This window comes from Zingiber officinale, chromosome 5B (genome assembly GCF_018446385.1).
Source record: "Zingiber officinale cultivar Zhangliang chromosome 5B, Zo_v1.1, whole genome shotgun sequence".
NCBI classification, from domain to species: domain Eukaryota; kingdom Viridiplantae; phylum Streptophyta; class Magnoliopsida; order Zingiberales; family Zingiberaceae; genus Zingiber; species Zingiber officinale.
The window spans coordinates 43154901-43174143 of record NC_055995.1 but is presented as its reverse complement, the minus strand read 5'-3'; the positions used below and the strand labels follow the sequence as shown (position 1 = coordinate 43174143).

The 19243-nt window shown below is 41.6% G+C and overlaps 1 protein-coding gene across 5 annotated transcripts in view; it reads right to left on the bottom strand.

Annotated features, from left to right (window-relative positions):
• Positions 1–19243, bottom strand: part of LOC121984381 (ER membrane protein complex subunit 3-like) — a 31196-nt gene that overhangs the window by 8663 nt on the left and 3290 nt on the right. The gene's annotated exons all lie outside the window — the stretch shown is intronic.

Below are 19243 nucleotides of genomic sequence, written 5' to 3'. Positions count from 1 at the left end.
GTACAGTAATCAATTAGAAGGAAGAGATCAATCGATTGTTCAACAAGCAATCGATTGATCGACAGATTCAAGTCATTAACAAAAGCCTAGATCTGTAAAGGATTCGATACATTTGTTTGTTGGGTTCTTGGGTGAGTGTTGTTTGTTGGGTTCTTAAGTGAGTGTTGTTGTATTCTAAAGCCTTCAAGATATTGTAAATAAGCAAAGTTGTGTCAAACTTTGTGTTGTTTAAGCTTGTTTAATAAGGCCGTTGAGCCAATCCAAGTTGACCCTAAAATAAACAAACTCAATGGTACAGTTATTCAAGCTCGGCTTAGTTTCCCTTTTATTCACTTGATTTTGGTTCAAGCTTGGCTTGAGCTTTGTTTATTTAAATGTTATCAAGCTCTTAATTTTACTTTTTAAACTTGTTTGGTTAGTTAGCGAACTTGATATTCCAATATTATTTGTTCATTTTGAGAGTTTCTTTGTCCATTTACAAGTTTAATAAGAACTTTATTGATAAGTATGGTTCACAAACGTTGTTCGTGGACATTATTCACGAAGAGTTTACACTATATTAACAAACTAAATGTGTATATCTTCAAGTTTGCTCATTTAGTTTATTGACTTGTTCAAGCTTGTCCATTGTATATTAAATGAACATAAACTAGTTTTTACCACAAACGTTTTGTTCATTTACGACACTAGCCTTCAAAATGCAAACTAAAGCACGCAAAGGGTTCTTGATTGTAAGTTCATTTATCACATTAGTTTGTATTTTGCATGTATTTCTTTATATTTCTTGTGATGTTGTAAGACTAAGTTATTGTAAGAAGTTTCTCTACCTCCGAAGTATATCCGGAAAAGGAGAAAGGATAATAATGATTCTAGGAGTGAAGTGATCCATCGACGGATAATAAGCCATGAAATAAAAATCGACATTTTGAACCACATAAAAGCTAACTAATTTTGTACTTGCATCTTATGCTTGTGTTTTGATTTATATTTCATATGCGCACTAACATATTATAGAGACAAGAATGATTGAAATAATAAAAAAATATACGCGCCTATTCACACCCCCGCCCCCCTTGCGCCATCCAATCCTACAATCCTTTTGCTCATATATATACTTTGGCAATGCGCACATCTTTTCATTATTTCCATACCAATGTTGTCCCCAAGATTTGACACAAGAAAAGGAAACAAATAAAGTTAGAAACTCTAAGTACTAAGATTATATTATATATATCCAAAATTATATCACTAATAACATTCAAAGTGACTAAATTATTTTGATTATGTTGAAATTTTCTCTAGTTTCCCTCTATCCCTTACAACTATTCAAATAATTCATGAATTTATTAGTTGCCTTTAAACATGTTAATATCATCTAAGGGTCGATATTTTGATGGATTGAGCAAATAGTTTACGTTAAGATTAGTATTGTATTTGACGTGTATTTGAGTCGTGCGAGACTTTGGTGTGGTCAAGGTTAGATGATGATCTAATGACTCAAGGTCCATAAAGTTCAAAGAAGGATGGTGTGACGCATCTGAAGAACGGTAAGACAAGGAGCATTGGGGGATGACTAAGCCAAGGAAGCGAACATCGCAGGCAAAGGAGAAGGCATAAAGGATAGCACAAGTAGGAGTCGAAGGCTCAGATGCATTTGAGGGAAAAGTAGTTTAACAAGAACTGGCTTCAAGGCAAGGTAAACTGTTGGAGAGTTTGAGCATTAAGAGAATTGTACCTCGGTGAAGGGTAGTATCTCACTATAGGTAGACTCGGGTTTTAAAATGGCCAGAGTCATAGGATTAGTTGACCAGTAAAGGAGTTGATAACTGAATCGAGGACTTAAGAGTTCGAGTACAAGAGTTTTCTATTTGTGATTTTTTGGGATGGGAATCAATAGACTGATTGGCGACTGATGGATGGGAATTAGTCAACTAGTGAAGCCCCAAATCACATATGAGAAGTTAGAGTTTCAGACCAGCTTATGGAATATCAGTTGCTAGTCAGATGGTGCAATGGACTACATCTAGATGGGCAGTGTAAAGAATGTTTTGTTCATGGCCCAGTCGGTTGCTGAGTCGGCTTGTGGGGCAATTTCTGATCAACTTCTGTTACACAATCCACACTGACAGAAGTCGTTGATAGAGCAGCAACGGTGATCGACTGACATTAACAATTAACTAATCGATTGATGAAGAATCCCAATCGACCACTAGCATCGGGTAACAATGGAAAAGAGGTCGAATAAAGCTATAAAAGGAGCGTAATTTAGGGTTTGAAACATTTTCAACTATATTTGAGCATATTCCTGAATAAATTGAGAGCCGTCCTTGAGTTTTTAATTGTAAAATTTTTTGTGTAAATTTCTCCACCTCCAGAACTTAACCAAGAAGGAAAAAGATTAGTGGCAATACAACGACTTAGACCATGGACATAGCAGCTCATGAGGAGCTGTGAATGACGTTAAATCTTATGTCACCTAATTTGTTTGCCTTCGTATTTGTTTTTATTTATTTTCCACTTCGATTTGTTATGATCTTACCTTGCTAGCAATCAGCAAGAATTGTTTAAATCTTTAATTAGAAACATTTGTTATTCATCCCCTCTAGCACAGCCTCTCGATCCTCGAACAAACTATTCCCACATCTTATTATATATTGATACTAAAATTTATGCTCATATTCATTTTCTACTCTCTTGAATGGCACACAATAATGCATAAAACTTTAGTCTTCTCTCCGTACATTCCTTCTCATATTAATGCCATCTTCATAAATATTTCCTTCATGCTAAATAACTGATCCAAGATATTTAAAAGAATTTGGCAACAACGATTTCATGTTACCTGCCTTAAAAATTCCAGCAGTATTTTTTCTTAATCCCATACAACTTGTATATTAAGTGTTTGTTCTACTTGAACCCTTGGTTTCCGATTTTTCTATAGAATACAAAGCTTTGAATTATATTATTTGCAAATATCAGTTTATCTATTAATACGGTGATGGAGAGGGGTTCCCACCAAAGATGGGTCAAAGTAGGGAAGAGTGGCCGACATGGAGGTCAAAGTCAAGACAGTCAAAAGTCCAGGTTCATTGATCGAGCGTAGCTGGCTGAACAGTCCCAATGCGAAACTAAGGTGGTCATCCAGACGGTCGTTTGCGGAAAACCTATGACTGGGGTTAAGAGACAAACAATGACTCCCCCGGACCACCGTCCCGGCCAACCGGATGCATGGCCGATCGGCTGAAAGGCAGCCCTCCGACAATAGAAAAGTCGAATGAAGGAAAACAACTCTATTCGATGCAACTAAGCTAGGAAGTCCTCGACGAGCGGCCTCTGTTCCCGCTGAGCGACTTCCGATCGGGGCCACCTACATATCTCCTCGTACTCTTTTGGAGATTTGTGCCACTAACTACAGACCATGTCCAGCAGGCAAATCATACTTTAGAAGCTTTTAGCCCATCACATCAAAGATTTGTGTGATCGCTTAAGGAAGGTGTTAGAGACTTTTTGACTTGTCTTTTCCAAGAACGCTTTAGAAAACGTGCATATGCTTTGAGATGAGTGCACAGACGATACGGTGACAGTATAAAAGAGGGTTCTCATCCATAAGCAGAGGTATGCGATATCTTATTATTCTACACGTTCTAGCTACAGTTTTCTCTACTACTGTTCTCCATTAGATTGAAAACTAATTTGAACATCGAAGGACCAACACCGGAAACTCCTTTCTGGCCAGGCACTAACGCTCTTGGTTTTGCAAGATAGCGAGGAGTCTTCACCCGGTCAACTGCAGAGCCACATTCCCAGCCTATCATCTTCTTCGCTTTCGGACAGGATCATATTTGGCGCCGTCTGTGGAAAGTTCACCTGTAGCCGAAACGTGAAGATAGAAGGCGTTGGACGACTCACTCCTGTGACGCTAACCTAGGAAAATTTAGAGATGTTGATAAGTTCTCGAGCTGTAACGATGGTGTAGCAACAACAAGAAACAACAGTCGATTGTTGAGCACCGAATGACTCGACCATGTCAACGACAGGCCAACGAGCTAACCCAAGAGGCCGAGCAACAGACCCCGTCGGCCGCAAGTCGAACAACAGGCCAACTGGCGCCTTCCGAGAAGCACCAAACGCGTCAATTTTATATCACCGAGCGTTATTTCACACACCCTCGGAAGAGCAGGACTGAGGGGACAGGACACAAGGATTCTCTTGGAGAGCGTGCCCGTCCGGGATGGGTGGAAAGGCAAAGAACCCCGACTCGACAACTCTCCCGAGCTGATCAACAGGCAATTCTCATAAGAAATCCTTGACGATCAGTTGCCTCCCACTATAGGCCTCTGACGATCGGAGAGTACATGAGGACAACTGACCCCGAAGACCATCTAATCAAGTTCGACAACATGGTCACGCTCCACCAGTACACCGACGGTGTCAAGTATTCCTCACCATGGTCTCCAGATCGGCGCAGAAATGGTTCAAACACTTGCCAATCGGATCCATCTGCAGCTTCAAAGACTTCCGAACGGCTTTCTTACAATATTTGCTAGTAGCCGCCGCTACCAGAAGACGAACATGAACCTGTTCGCAGTTAAACAAGAGCCCAAGGAAGCATCGCGGGCCTACATTAAAAGATTTAACCAAGTGGGTATGGATGTCCCATCAGTCACCCTTGAAATCTTGGTAAATTCCTTTTCCCAAGGACTTATAGATGGCGACTTCTTTCGTTCATTCATCCGAAAGCTCCCGAGGGACTTCAACCATTTGCTCGGGTGGGCTACTAAATACATCAACATCTAGGAGGCCTAGTCAACTCGAAAGAAGGAAGTAATTCCCGAGCCAGTAGCTGTCCTGGAGCGTCGAGCGGCCCATACCCATCAACCGCCAAAAGGGCACCGATTGGGATTAGCGCAACAACACCAAGAGCCCCGAACTCATACAATCTAGCATATTGAGGTTGAGCAAACGAAGTTCACCGAGTCCCAACCGTGGGCACCGCTCTTCTGTAGTTATCACCGCTCAACAACTCATAACACTAGAGATTCCTATCATCTCAAACCAAAGCCACATCAACTAACTCCTCCAAGATTCCGCCGCCGATCCCCGTCTCCTGACCGCTACTATCACCGTCGATCGAGAGGACAACACGAGGGCAGGCCGACAATTGAACAGCACTAACCGCAACCCCAACGAAGAGATTATCAAAGGCCTACCCAAGTGTCATCCGAGCGGTCATGCCCGTCTGCTTGGGAAGAAGAGAATCGTAGTAATGCCGCTGGCGGCGACATTAACATAATCACAGGAGACTCAATCGATGGTGATTCCAACAGGACTCGGAAGTCACATGCTTGGCGATTGGAAATCTATACTATCGGGTGCAGCAAAGAAAGAACAAAGGGGCCAAAGATCAATTTTGGTCCTCATGATTTAAGAGTAGAAGTCCCTAGTGATGACGCCTTGATCATCAAGGCAGTAATTGCTAATTATAGCATTCACTGAACTTTTGTAGATACAGATAACTCAGTGAATATTATATTCAAGAAGGCATTTGATCAAACTCTAAATTGATCAGAGCGAGCTCAAGCCCATGACGAGTCCCTTATACGGTTTCACGGGTAACGAAATGTTGCCAATCGACTAGGCTCCGCTGGCTATATCACTCAGGGAAGAGCCGCTCAAGAGGATGAGGACAACTAATTTCATTGTAGTTGACACTCCATCCACTTATAATGTCATATTGGCCGAGCCGCTCAAAAGGTGCAACGGTTGGACGTAAATGCAACTCTAGAGGAACCTCCCACGCAGATCTATAAGGAGAAAGAAGAAGTACAAGTGCATCCCAGCCGACCGGGTGCCACTACCTTTATCACGGTCGTTCTGTGCATGGAAAAGAAGGCCAAGCTGGTTGCCTGTCTAAGGCAGAACCATGATATGTTCGTGTGGGCAACTCATGAGCTCCTAGGTATCTCGTCAATGATAACACAACACAAGCTACACGTCTGATCGGACACCAGGCCAGTGAAACAAAAGAGGGATTTCAGCTCGGAACATAACCAGATTATCCGAGCGAAGGTAGAGAAGTTATTGGAGGCTGGGTACATCCGCAAAGTACAATTCTCGAGTTGGCTCGCCAATGTGGTGTTGGTCTCCAAGCCGAGCAACAAATGGTGGATCTGCATCGACTTTCGAGATCTGACCAAAGCCTGTCCAAAGTACTACTATCCTTTATCACATTTATCAGTGGACTCCACAGCTAGTTGCGAGCTGATCTGCATGCTGATGCTTATCAGGGCTACCATCAGGTTCCGCTCGCCTAAGAAGATTAAAAAATGGTCAGCTTCATCACGACAAACGGGACCTTCTACTACAACATCATGTCGTTCGAGCTGAAGAACGCCGAAACCACCTACCAAAGATTGATGAACAAGGTGTTTCGGAGGCAGATCGACAGAAATATGGAGGTATACGTCGATGATATGTTGATAAAATCCCTCCGAGCTACTGACTTTGTGCAGAATAGAGGAGACATGTCAGACCTTGAGGAAGTACGGAGTCAAGCTCAATCCTAGCAAGTGCTTGATCGGAGCAAAAAGCGGACGATTTCTCGGTTATATCGTAACCAAGCGGGGAATCGAAGCAAATCCAAGCAAAGTGAAGGCACTCCAAGACATGCCCCCTCTGTGCAATTTAAAGGAAGTTCAACGGCTGACTGAACGGATTACTGCCTTGTCAAGATTCATCTCCAAGTCGTCCTATCGAAGTCATCCATTCTTTAAATTTCTATACGAAGTTTCAATGGGATGCAGCATGTGATAAAGCACGAAAAGAACTCAAGAATTATTTAACTTCTTTACCCGTACTAGCAAAGTTCATCGCCGGCAAGCGGTCAAATCAGCGTTGGTGCGACAAAACGGCAATGAACAACAACCGGTGTACTTCTTGTGTCACTTATTGAAAGATGTCGAATGTGGCTACACCTGTCTTGAGAAGTTAACGTACGGGTTAGTCCTCGGCCCTCAGAGGTTATACTCTTATTTTCTCTCGCATCCCATAATTATGTTAACTAACAGCACGCTAGGGAAAGTCCTCAACCCAAGGCGTCCGGACGGCTAATCAAGTGGACTACGGAGCTGAGCAAGTTTAATATACAGTACCAGCACAGATCGGCGATCAAGGTACAAGCCTTAGCCAATTTTGTCACTGAAGTACAGAACACCGAGCCATAGGCAACTTGGAGAATATATATAGACGGGTCGTCCGCAACAGAGTAGGAATACTCTTAATATCACCATAAGAAGACAAAATACAACTATCCGTTCGGCTGGACTACCAAGCTACAAATAATGAGGCAGAATATGAATCACTAATCGTCGGTCTACAAGCAGCTAGGCATGTGGGAGCCACACGGGTCCTTATCCACTCGAATTCCCAACTAGCAGCCCAGTAACTCTCAGGTACTTTCGAAATAAATAACGTCAGGTTAAAATTATATACTGAGGTTTTTGAGAAGTTAAAGGCGAGATTCCAAAAGGTGATCGTGCAAAAGATCCCCCGGGCGAACAACCAATATACGGACAAGTTGGTCAAGTTAGCAAGTTCCTTAAGTCCTACAGTGTTGGATAAGCCGATCGAGCAGGTGATGTTGGTAGCTCGCATCGAGAGAACAACATAAATGAGAGTCTCAAGTGATTGGAGGACACATTTTATTGAGTTCCTCCGATCGGGCAACGTGCCGACCGACCGAGAGCCGGCTTGGTTAATAAAAAAAAGAGTCGGGCGATTCACATTAATTGAAGACCACCTATACAAAAGAGTTTTCTCGAGGTCATTACTCAAGTGCATCATATCAGAAGACACTCAATACATCCTGTAAGAAGTGCATCAAGGCTCTTGTGGCAGTCTTCCGAGCGACCGCTCTCTAACTCAGAAAATTTTACTGGCTAGATATTTTTTGCCTACCTCACAAGCAGACGTCGCATAGGCAGTGGCAACTTACCTATCTTGTCAAAGGTATTAGAACATACCATACTGACCTACCGAAGAACTGAAAGCATCCATTATCTCTTGTCTATTCGACCAGTGGACCATAAATATCGTTAGACTTTTTCCAATGGCGACTGGTAGAAAAAATTTTCTCGTAACCGTGGATTATTTCTCTAAATGGAATGAGGCTAAACCACTTGCTAAGATAACCGAACAAATAGTTATCAAATTTTTATGGTAAAATATTGTGTACTGGCTCAACGTTCCTCACAAGCTCGTCTCTGATAATGAAAGGCAATTTCAATAACAAAGGATTGGGGAGTAGTGTGCCGACTATGGTATTCTACAGGCCTTCACTTCAATAGTCTATCCCCAGAGCAACGATCAAGCAAAAGTCACCAACAGAGAAATCCTTAGAGGACTCAGGACTCGGCTCGACCACCTAGGAGGAAGCTAGATCGATGAACTTCCCACCGTCAAGAAGCTACTAGTATAACCCCATTTCACTTGGTGTATGGAGGAGAAGCAGTAGTGTCGATTGAGATATGCGTGGAGTCCGATCGAAGACAGCTATATGATTAAGACAATCCCAAGCGACATCTCATGGAATTAGACTTGGTAGATGAAATCAGAGATCAAGCAGTCGTTCGACTAATGGCGTACCGACAAAGGATGAAGCAGAACTATAACCGAAGGGTGATTCCCAGATCATTCCAAGTCGACGACTTAGTCTGGAAAAGAGTCAAGACGATATTAGTAAGGGGTGGATCGTATAAAGTAATTCAGAATCTCAGCTCGGGATCTTATTATCTACAAGATGAGAACGGGAGGAATCTGGACCGGCCTTAGAGCACAAACCATCTACAGCCCTATCGAGTCAGGTAGTAAGTTTGCGATTCAATTCATGTAAATTGTAAAAAAATTTGTTCTATGAATGTAGGAAGATTTGAATGAAAAATTATTAAGTGTCAAAGACTCTCGCGCTGTTCGAACGAGTTATAAGTGAGCTAAGCTCTCACGCCTCCAAACTCTTAAGTCATTCAGCCAAATTAAAACCGAGCAAAGCCCTCACGTTAAGTGTCAAAGCTCTCACGCCGTTCGGGAGAGTTATAAGTGAGTTAAGCTCTCACGCCCCTAGACTCATGAGTCGTTCAGCCAAGTTATAAGCGAACAAAACCCTCACGTTAAGTGTCAAAGACTATCGCACCATTCAGGCGAGCTATAAGTGAGCTAAGCGTTCACGCCTCCAGACTCTTGAGTCGTTCGATCAAGTTATAAGCGAGCAAAGCCCTCGCACTAAGTGTCAAAAACTTTTGTGTCGTTCGAGCAAGTTATAAGCGAGCTAAGCTCTCACGTCTCCAGACTCTTAAGTCGTTCAGCCATGTTATAAGCGAGCAAAGCCCTCGAACTAAGTGTCAAAAGCTCTCGCGCCCTTCGAGCGAATTATAAGTGAGCTAAGCTCTCACGACTCCAAACTCTTGAGTCATTCAACCAAGTTGTAAGTGAGTAAAGCCCTCGCGCTAAGTGTCAAAGACTCGTGTCGTTCGGGCAAATTATAAGTGAGCTAAGCTCTCACGCCTCGAGACTCTTAAGTCGTTCGACCAAGTTATAAGCAAGCAAAGCACTCGCGCTAAGCATGAAAGACTCTCGCGTCTTTCAAGCGAGTTATAAGTGAGAGCTAAGCTCTTACACCTCTAGACTCTTAAGTCATTCGGCCAAGTTATAAATGAGCAAAGCCCTCGCACTAAGTGTCAAAGACTCTTGCGTTGTTCGGGTAAGTTAGAAGTAAGCTAAGCTCTCACACCTCTAGACTCTTGAGCTGTTCGGCCAAGTTATAAGCGAGCAAAGCCCTCGCGCTAAGTGTCAAAGACTCTCGCGCCGTTCGGGCGAGTTATAAGTGAGCTAAACTCTCACGCCTCCATACTCTTGAGCCATTCGGTCAAGTTATAAACGAGCAAAGCCCTCGCGCTACGTGTCACCGGTCGGGCGAGTTATAAGTGAGCTAAACTCTCACGTCTCTAGGCTCTTGAGCCATTCAGCTAAGTTCCGAGCAGGCCTAGCTCTCGCGCTCTGCATTGCGCTTACGTTAAGTCTCGAGGACGGAACATGAAGGTTAAAGGGAACGAGAACTCTGAAATGTTGAACGAATGCACATCGAATTAGACTTAGAAAATTTTTACAGAAGCTGCTGAGTTGCCACAAAAGGTTGTTGATAAATACAAGATAAAACTATGCCAGATCGGTGGTTACATCATTGGGGAGCAAATCTACAATCTTCTCCCTCTGGATAATCTTATTCGAGACCTCGTGGAAAGATAGCCGCCCTCAAACAGTCGGAAGGACCGATCGAAAAGCATCTGATTGAAGCCCTCTGAACGAAGACACTCAACTCTGAAGGTTTCCAACCGGACGGGCTTATCTTCTTGTAACTTAGCAAGTTGAGCCTTGGACGCCTCCAACTCAACCTTCAATGATTGCAGCTCGACGTCCTTTCCAACAATTGTTTGTTGGTACTCCTCAATTTGGGGCTAACTGTTCAGCTGTTCGGCTAACTTGCTCCGTAGCTAAAGCTGCCTCTGCCTCCTCAAGTTTCTTGCCAAGACCCGGGTTTCTTTGTTTTTAATATCTAAGTCATCGATGGCCCGGAACTTCCTGACGTTCGCAGAGTTGAGTTTGGCCTCGAAAGTATGAGCCTGCTTGGTCAGTCGATCGAGCTGGAGGGCCTGATCGTGGTTTTTATTCTTCTCAATTGTCAGCGCTCGCTAAGACCCTAGGAGCTGCTCAGCAGTTGTATCTAGATCTTTTTCAGCTGGACCACCTCAGTAGTGAGCTGATCGACCATGGCCTGCGAGGTGCTGGACTGCCTAGTCGAAGCATGCAGCTACCTGTTTTCATGTTCAAGGAAGGATAGTCTTTGGCACATAGCCAAGCTTTCCATCCATAACTGCAAGTCTTTCACGGCCGACCGAGAAAAAGGAATAAGAAATTCCAAATAAGCTTACCCCAGTAGATTTCTGACTAAGCTGTCAGCGAGTTCCCTGGGCAGAATTATCGCCGCCCTAGCCCTAGCATCTACCCAGGTTTGGGCTAGGGGACCTTGTGTCTTGATCTGGTGTTTGGGAAAGCGCGGCTCGACGTCGTCCGGATGGCACCAATCATATTGGTAATTTGATGATAGCCGTAATATGCCTACGGCCGCTCAAATATGAAGGTTCCGAAGTAGACTTACCCTTGGACTTGGACATCGGGGAGGAACGGATAATTGATGTAGGGGTGCTATCGTCGTCCCAGCTAGCAGCTTGGACAAGGAAGGGGTCTGATTGGACGATGGATGTGTCGGCAGACCGACAGTCCGCTCAAGGACGACGGATGAAGAGCTCTTGCCCCGCTCAGATGGAGGTCAAGGAGCTGATACGACTGCAGAGGGATGCGGATTAGAGGCCTCCGAGCGGGAGGAAGCCTCCGATCGGAGCCTCTTCCGGTGTTAGCGCTGGATCAGGGGCTTGCCGGAGGTGGTCGACTTGGAAGGAACTGCCACTGGGACCATGGAGGTCAGGCGGGTGGAAGCTCACCTATGGTAGCCGCGGCATCGCTTCCCACGTCTCGGCTTGCTTCTCCGATCTGATCTGCTCCTCTGATGTGCCGACTGGCAGGCACCCATGAATTTTCCAACTTGGCTGCCCCCTTTGCATTGATTTCGACATCAGTTAGCTTACCCTTGCTGCTCATCAACGACTTAAACATAACTTGAGCTGCAAGAAAGAAAAAGAAATCAGTTAGATTCAAAAACAATGGATAAAGAAATGGCTTAACTAAGCAACCGAGCTCGGATGGGACTTAGCCCAAACATATATAGAAGGCTCTCCAGCAATAATTTGTGGATGTGATATTTCTGATCGGCTAGGTGCATGACTACTTGGAGGTAGGACAACTCCCAACGGGGATTTTGGCAGCTCCATTTGCTAGTCGGTCGAGAAAGCAGGATGATCGGGAAGACGGACGAAAAAGTAATGATCCTTCCTGCTCTTATTAAAGGTGGGCATCTTTTTAAAGTATACAACACCCACTCAGGCCTAGAAGAGGAAGGTGTCCGGCTCGGACAATTTTGTATAATAAAAATAGTAAAAAAAATACAAGGTAAAAGAGGAATTTCGTACAATTGGAATAGGATAACCACTCCGCACAGTAACCTAAAGGAGTTGGGTACTAACTGTTGCAAGGGAATGTGAAAATATCTACAAACTTTTAGAGAAAAAAGGGCGAATAGGAAATCGCAAGCCGACATAGAATTGGTCTTTAAAGAAAGGGAGGAAGCCGTCCGGAGGCGTATGTGGGCAAGCACAGGAAAAAGGGATTACGATTTTGTAATCGTCAGGAATATGGTAAGTCATCTTCATTTGATCGACCTTGTCACCATTGAAATTAGACTCGGTGGAGGTATACCACAGCCCGGGGATAGCCGGGAGTGGAGAAGGAGAACGCACCATGAACAAATGATAGAAATCAAAGATCGAAAGGGAGAAAGGAGAAAGAGCTTACAAGGAGAAGATCGCCAGTGAGAAGAAGAGAGCAAGGAGCAAGGAAGACGTCGATGAGAACAAAGGAAACGATAAGAGTTGAAGGAAGAAACAAAGGGTCTAAAAACCCTAGGGACGACTGCTCTGAGTCGTCCAATCAAGAGTTTAGGAAAACAAGGTTTAATCTTGACCGTTGAATTCGAAAAGGCAGTTGTCGCATCGGATCCAAACAGTCGCCTGTCACATCACACACGCGGCACTAGGATAAAGCGACACATGGCATTCAATTACAGGTGACCCGTGTTGTTAAAGGCGCGCCTGAGGCGCTAGGCGCTGGGAAGAACGCCTCTTCCCACGCGAGGCGTGCGCTGTTCGCCAAGCGCGTGCCTAGGTGCACCTCGTGCGCCTTTGCACCTCAACGAAGGCGTGATCGAGGCGCCGCGATCGATCGTGAACAAATCTGGATTTTAAACCAAAAAAAACATTCCAAATCAACGTTGTTCGGAATTAGGACACGGGAAACAGGAGCAGAAAATGCAGGAAGGGAGGAAGAGAACACAGGAAGGGAGGAAGAAACCTAAACCCATTTCCGTCTGTCCGTCGCCGCCATCGTTGAGTCGCGCCATCGCTGAGTTGCATCGTCGCCCAAGTATGTTTTCCTTCTTTTTTCTGTTTTTTCTGTTCTTCACTTTGTCTTCTTCTTCTCTTCTTTTTCGTCTGTTATCATCTTCTTCTCTTCGCTTCTTCTCTTCATTTCTTTTTCTTCTTCGTTTATGTATCTTCTTTTCTTCTGCAGTTCTGTATCTTCTTTTCTTTGTTGTGCTGCTGTCCGATTCGTGTTCTTGCTATGCTGCTATCTGGTTTTGTTTTATTTTGGTTTCCTATTTTTTAATTTTTGCAGGTTGTGTTTTTGCTTCCTACTGCTGTCCGATTTTGGATTTTTTTGGTACTGTTTTTCCGTTTTTATTGGTTCGTATTGGTGTTGCTGTCCAATATTTCATTTTTTTACTATTTTTTCATTTTTTTTGTCTTGTTTTGCTTTTTGTTTTTTACTATTTTGCTATTGCTGGTACATACTGTACAGTGCTTTTTTATTGCTGGTACCATATTGATTTTATTTTATTTTTAATTTTTTAGACTATTTTCTTGTTCAATTATCATGGAAGGTAGTAGTGATACTCCAACATATATATCAAAAGATCTGGGATGGAATTATTTTCAAAAAGTTAATCCGGATAATAAAAATGATTTAATTTGTAACTTTTGTCAAAAAGTTACAAAAGAGAGTATCTATCGTGCAAAACATCTTGTTGGGGGGTTTCGAAATACTACGACTTACAAAAAATGTTTGTCTCATGTACGTGAAGAAATTAAAATTTTCATGGAGAAAAAGACGAAGAAAAGTAATCTTTCTAAACTTGCGACATTGGACTTTAAGGATGTAGACCCTCTTGGTGATGATATTGATATGGATGATATTGGAGCTAAAGTTGTGTCGCCTATAAGTACAAGTACAAGTTCTAGATCAGTAAATATGCAAAAAAAGGCCCAGACAAATAGGTCCAATGGATACGTATTTTACTCCTAATGTAAAAAAAAAATATTGAAAGTTGAAAGGGTAAAGAAAGACAAACCACGATAAATGAGGCATACAAGAAAGAATTGAGGGAAAAAGCTTATATGGCCATAACTGAGTGGATGTATGATGCGGCAATTCCTTTTAATGTCGTTAACTATTCAAGCTTCAAAAGAATGTTGGACTTGGTTGGCCAATATGGTATAGGTCTAAAATGACCTAGTTATCATAAGGTGCGGGTTTCTTTTCTAAAAAAAGTTGTTGATAGTGTGACAAATGATTACATTAAATCATGTGAAACAGAATGGGCCAAGTATAGTTGTAGTTTAATGGCAGATGGGTGGACAAACAAAAGGCAGAGAATATTGATTAATTTTTTAGTTAATTCTCCTAAAGGTTCAGTTTTCAGTGAATCGGTTTATGTTTCTGATTATGCAAAGACTGGAGAGAAAATATTTCAGTTGCTTGATCGATTTGTGGAGCATGTAGGATAAGTAAATGTTGTTTGTTACGGATAGTGCAAGTAACAATGTGTTTGCTAGTAAGAATCTATTTAATTCTTTCTTATTAATATGTTTTTTCTTATATATGTTAAACCTATCTATTTTTCTAACTTCTTTTGTAGGAAAATTATTAGAAGCAAAAAGGTCACACTTGTATTGGACTCCTTGTGTTGCTCACTGCGTCGACTTGATCTTAGAAGATATTGGAAAATTGTCTGATTTTAAAGCAACATTGAAGAAGGCAATGAGTGTGAATGCTTACATTTATGTTTGTCCCGGCATGGTAAATATGTTGAGGCAATTCACAAGACAAAAAGAGCTTTGTCGGGCGAGTGTCACAAGATTTGCTACTACTTTTCTCACGCTTGAAAGGATGCACCTACCGAAGCAAAATTTAAGAAAAATGTTCATTTCAAAGGATTGGACAGAGAGTAAATGGGCAAAAGAAGTGGCGGCGACAAAAAACCTGCAATGGGCTATATTTAGTCAGTGTTCTGAAACTGGAGCAGTATTGTGCATATTTTAAAGATATATGGCCCTTTAGTCCGTGTTCTGAAACTGATTGATGGCGAAAGAAAACCTGCAATGGGCTATATTTATGAGCCTATGGATAGGGCAAAAGAAATAATTATGAAGGCCTTTAAGGAGAAAGAAGAGAAATACAAAGAAGTGTTTGAGATCATTGATGCGAGATGGGAATGTCAACTTCATCGGCCTCTGCATGCTGCAGGACATCATTTGAATCCAGAATATTTTTATTCATACACAGATTCAAATATCTGTGGAGAAGTGGTGAATGGTTTGTTTGAAAGTATGGAGAGATTGGTTTCAAGCGCTGCTGAGCAAGATAAAATCACTACCCAGCTCTCTATATATCGAAAGACAGAAGGGTTATTTGGGAAGAATGTGGCAATTAGACATAGAAGAGCATTATCTCCAACAGAATGGTGGGAATGTTATGGAGCAAATACCCCAGAATTGCAAAAGTTTGCTATTAAAGTGCTTAGCCTCACTTGTAGTGTTTCTAGTTGCGAGCGCAATTGAAGTGTATTTGAGCAGGTATGTAATAATAAATATAAATGTTTAATACTATTAGTATGTTACTTTTATAAATAGAAAATATTCTTTGCTATTTTATTATACTTATTGTGATTTTTGACATTTTGTAGATTCACGGCAAAAAAAGGAATAGGCTAGCTTAGCAGTGCTTAAATGATTTGGTATTTGTGAAATATAATCGTGCCTTAAAACTTCGGTATGATGCACGTGATAAGATTAACCTCATCTCTTTCACAGATATTGATGATAGTAATGAATGGTTGATGGGTAGAATGGATGGAGAAAGTGATAATGAAGAAGATGAGTTGGTTTTTGAAGATGATGACTTAACATGGGATGTCGTTGCTAGGGCTAGCGAAGTTGAAGAGCCTGAATATTGTACTAGAGGAAAAAATATTGCATCCATGACCTCTAGTTCACATGCTAGGCCTAAACAAGTTAAGAAGAGAAATACATCTTCCTCTATGAGATACTCATCTCTAAGACTTAGAGATGAAGAAGAAGAAGAAGAAGAAGAAGAAATTGAATTTGAAGAAGATGAAGATAAAGAAGAAGAAGAATACAATGAGGATGATCTTGAGTTTGATGATTAATTTGACTTATTACACTTGTTTTGATGAACTTTGTTAGTTTAAATTAGAAAGTTGAAACTTGAAAGTTTGAAACTTTTATTAATTTTATTATGGTGTTGCTTTGCTTGTCATATTTGATATTGATGTGTGTGGAATATTAATAGTTATCATATTTGATATATTATATGAGTGTGTCAATAGTTTAGTAGTCATCAACCTCGTGTTCAAGAGGGGCGCGCCTCGGGCTCTAGTAGCCACTTCGCGCCTCTAACAACATAGCAGGTGACATTAATGAGGAATAGAAGCACATGATTAAAAGGCATGGTCGGCGTGCTTTACATTAATAGTAGAGGATTTAAATGGTTTCCAAGAAATTATGGTGACATTAGCGACAATTAAAAGGTAGTAAGTGAAGGTGGTCGCTCGGAGAAGAAATCAGAAAGAAGCTACAAAACGGCTAAGTATTGTCCGTGTTAGATCAAAGCGGCATCAACCTCGGAGTTTGAGTAGCCAATCGGGAGAATGATCAGAAAGAAGTTAAAAAATTGGCTAAGTGTCGTCAGTGACGGCTCCGAGCGGCATCAACCTCGGAATGTCATAACCGAGCGGTGGCTCTAAACCCTAGAACACCCGGTCAGGAAAAAAAGTTTCAGAACATACTAATTGTTCAGTCAATTGGACTTGTAAACCTCCTTCGACTAGGCTTGAGGAGAAGGCTTATGATACGGTGATGAAGAGAGGTCCCACCAAAGATGGGTCAAAGCAGGGAATAACGGTCGGCGTGGAAGTCAAAGCAAAGACAGTCAGAAGCCTAGGTTCATCGATCAGGCATAGTTGGCCGAACAGAGTCCAATGTCGGGCATGGTCATCCGAACGACCATCCACGAAAAACCTGCGCTTAGGGTTAAGAGAAACAATGGATCCCCCAGACCTCTGTCCCGGCCAACCGAACCCATGGCCGGTAGGATGAAAGGCAGCCCTCCTACTACATGAAAGACGAGTGAAAGAAAACAGTTATGTTCAATGCAACTGAGCTAGGACGTCCCTGCCGAGCGGCCTCTGTCCCCGCCGAGTGGCTTCCGATCGGCCAAGGGGACCCCTACATATCTTCTCATACTCTTTTGGAGGTTTGTGCCATTGACAACAAAGCATAAATCGTACTTTAGAAGCTTCCTCACATCAAAGATTTGTGTGCTCGCTTAAGGAAAGGTAACAGGGACACTTTTTGACATGTCTTTTCTTAGGATACTTTGGAAAACATGCATACGCTTTGAGATGCGTGCACAGTGCTACAGTGACACTATAAAGGGGGTTCCCATCCACAAGCAGAGGTATGCAATATCTTGTTATTCTACACGTTCTAGCTATAGTTTTCTCTTCTCCACTAGATCGAAGACTGACTTAGCGTCGGAGGACCAACGACGGGAACCCCTTCCCGAGTAGACCACTAACACTCCTGGTTTTGCAGGACAATGAGGAGTCTTCACCAGGTCCACCCACGTTCCTAGCCTACCATCTTCTTCACTTTCTGACAAGATCATCTATAATTGGTGAAGTCATCTAGTATTAGATTAAAAAGATAAAAAGTTGAAATTGAGCCTTTTGATAGAAACCTAAAATCATAGGAAAATTTTTTGACACATTACCTATAACTCCAATACTAGTAACTATATTATGATTGATATCATTTATTGCTCCAATATAATTATTAGAAATTCCTTTCTTCTCTATAACCTAAAACAATACTAATGGAGGGGCCTGGCTTTGTCATATGACTTTTTCAAGTCAATAAAAATCATATGTGATAAATTGGTTTCTGCCTATTTTCTTCAATAATCTCACATATTGTATTTCTCCTCATAAGTGTGCTTGATTTCTTGACTAAATCAAATAACACTTCTTGATTTTGATCTAAGCCAAAATGTGATCAGCATTCAACACTTGCTAATTCCTATCCAAATCGGCCAATTGGTAACAAGTTCAGCAAAATTTGACAACCACAACATGATGATTACTTAACCCTTCTCTAGAAATGACCATATTATGTTTTTGCATATTTTTTGTATGCCTTCAAATGAAAAGGAAAAAAATCTATTAGACTATTATCATTACAACCTTTGAAAGTATTCAAATGCTCATCTTTCTTTTATAACATAATCATCAATAATCATAAGATACATAATAAAATGAAAATCCAGAACTGTATTACCTTGTTGATTTATTTCTTTAAATATAAAACTTCAGTGACTTTTGTATTCCCCAAAGCACTTGCAAATATTGCCCTTCACTTTTCCTATGCATGAATCTGGATGCTAAAAATATCCTAGCAGCTAAACCTAAACCTATCCCCAATTCCTTTTGAGTACGAGAAAGGTGTTCCCTCCTAAAAGAGCATAGTAGTTTTTGTATCTCTAACATCACTTCCAAGGATAGAAGAACAGTGGCAATCCTTAGTTGCAAGTTCACTATGAGAAATTTGATTTTACTATCCATCATCAAGCAAATTAATTAATGCAAGATATCAACTTTGCCTATGCATATTTTTTTGAGGAAAACATCCAATCCAATCCTAATTTTGGGGAAAGGAGTTCCAAAATAATATGAATTCATATCCAATTTAGAAGTTACAGTGAAGGAGAATCCTGATATTTGAACTATTTACTTCCATGATTTTACCAGGTTCAATGGTATTATTCTTCAAAGGTATTATACAGAATTTGGGGGCATGTATCATGTCCAAATTCTAATGAGGAATCATAAGCTTTATGAGCTAAGAGTGTCTACAGGGGGTAAGATCCTCTTCCGTTCCAGAGATTCCTTCATTTTGCTCATTAGTTTATGCAGCAGGTGTACCACCAAGATTAAGAGATGGTATGAGTTCGCCAGGACGAACACTTAGAGAATAAAGGCTTGGACAGAAAATGATTTTCTCGAACATGTTAAATATGCTACTCTGCATTTACATCAACTGTATATTTGAAAAAAAAAATTGCTACTTCAGTTTCCTATTCATCTCAAACCAAAATAAATTGAACC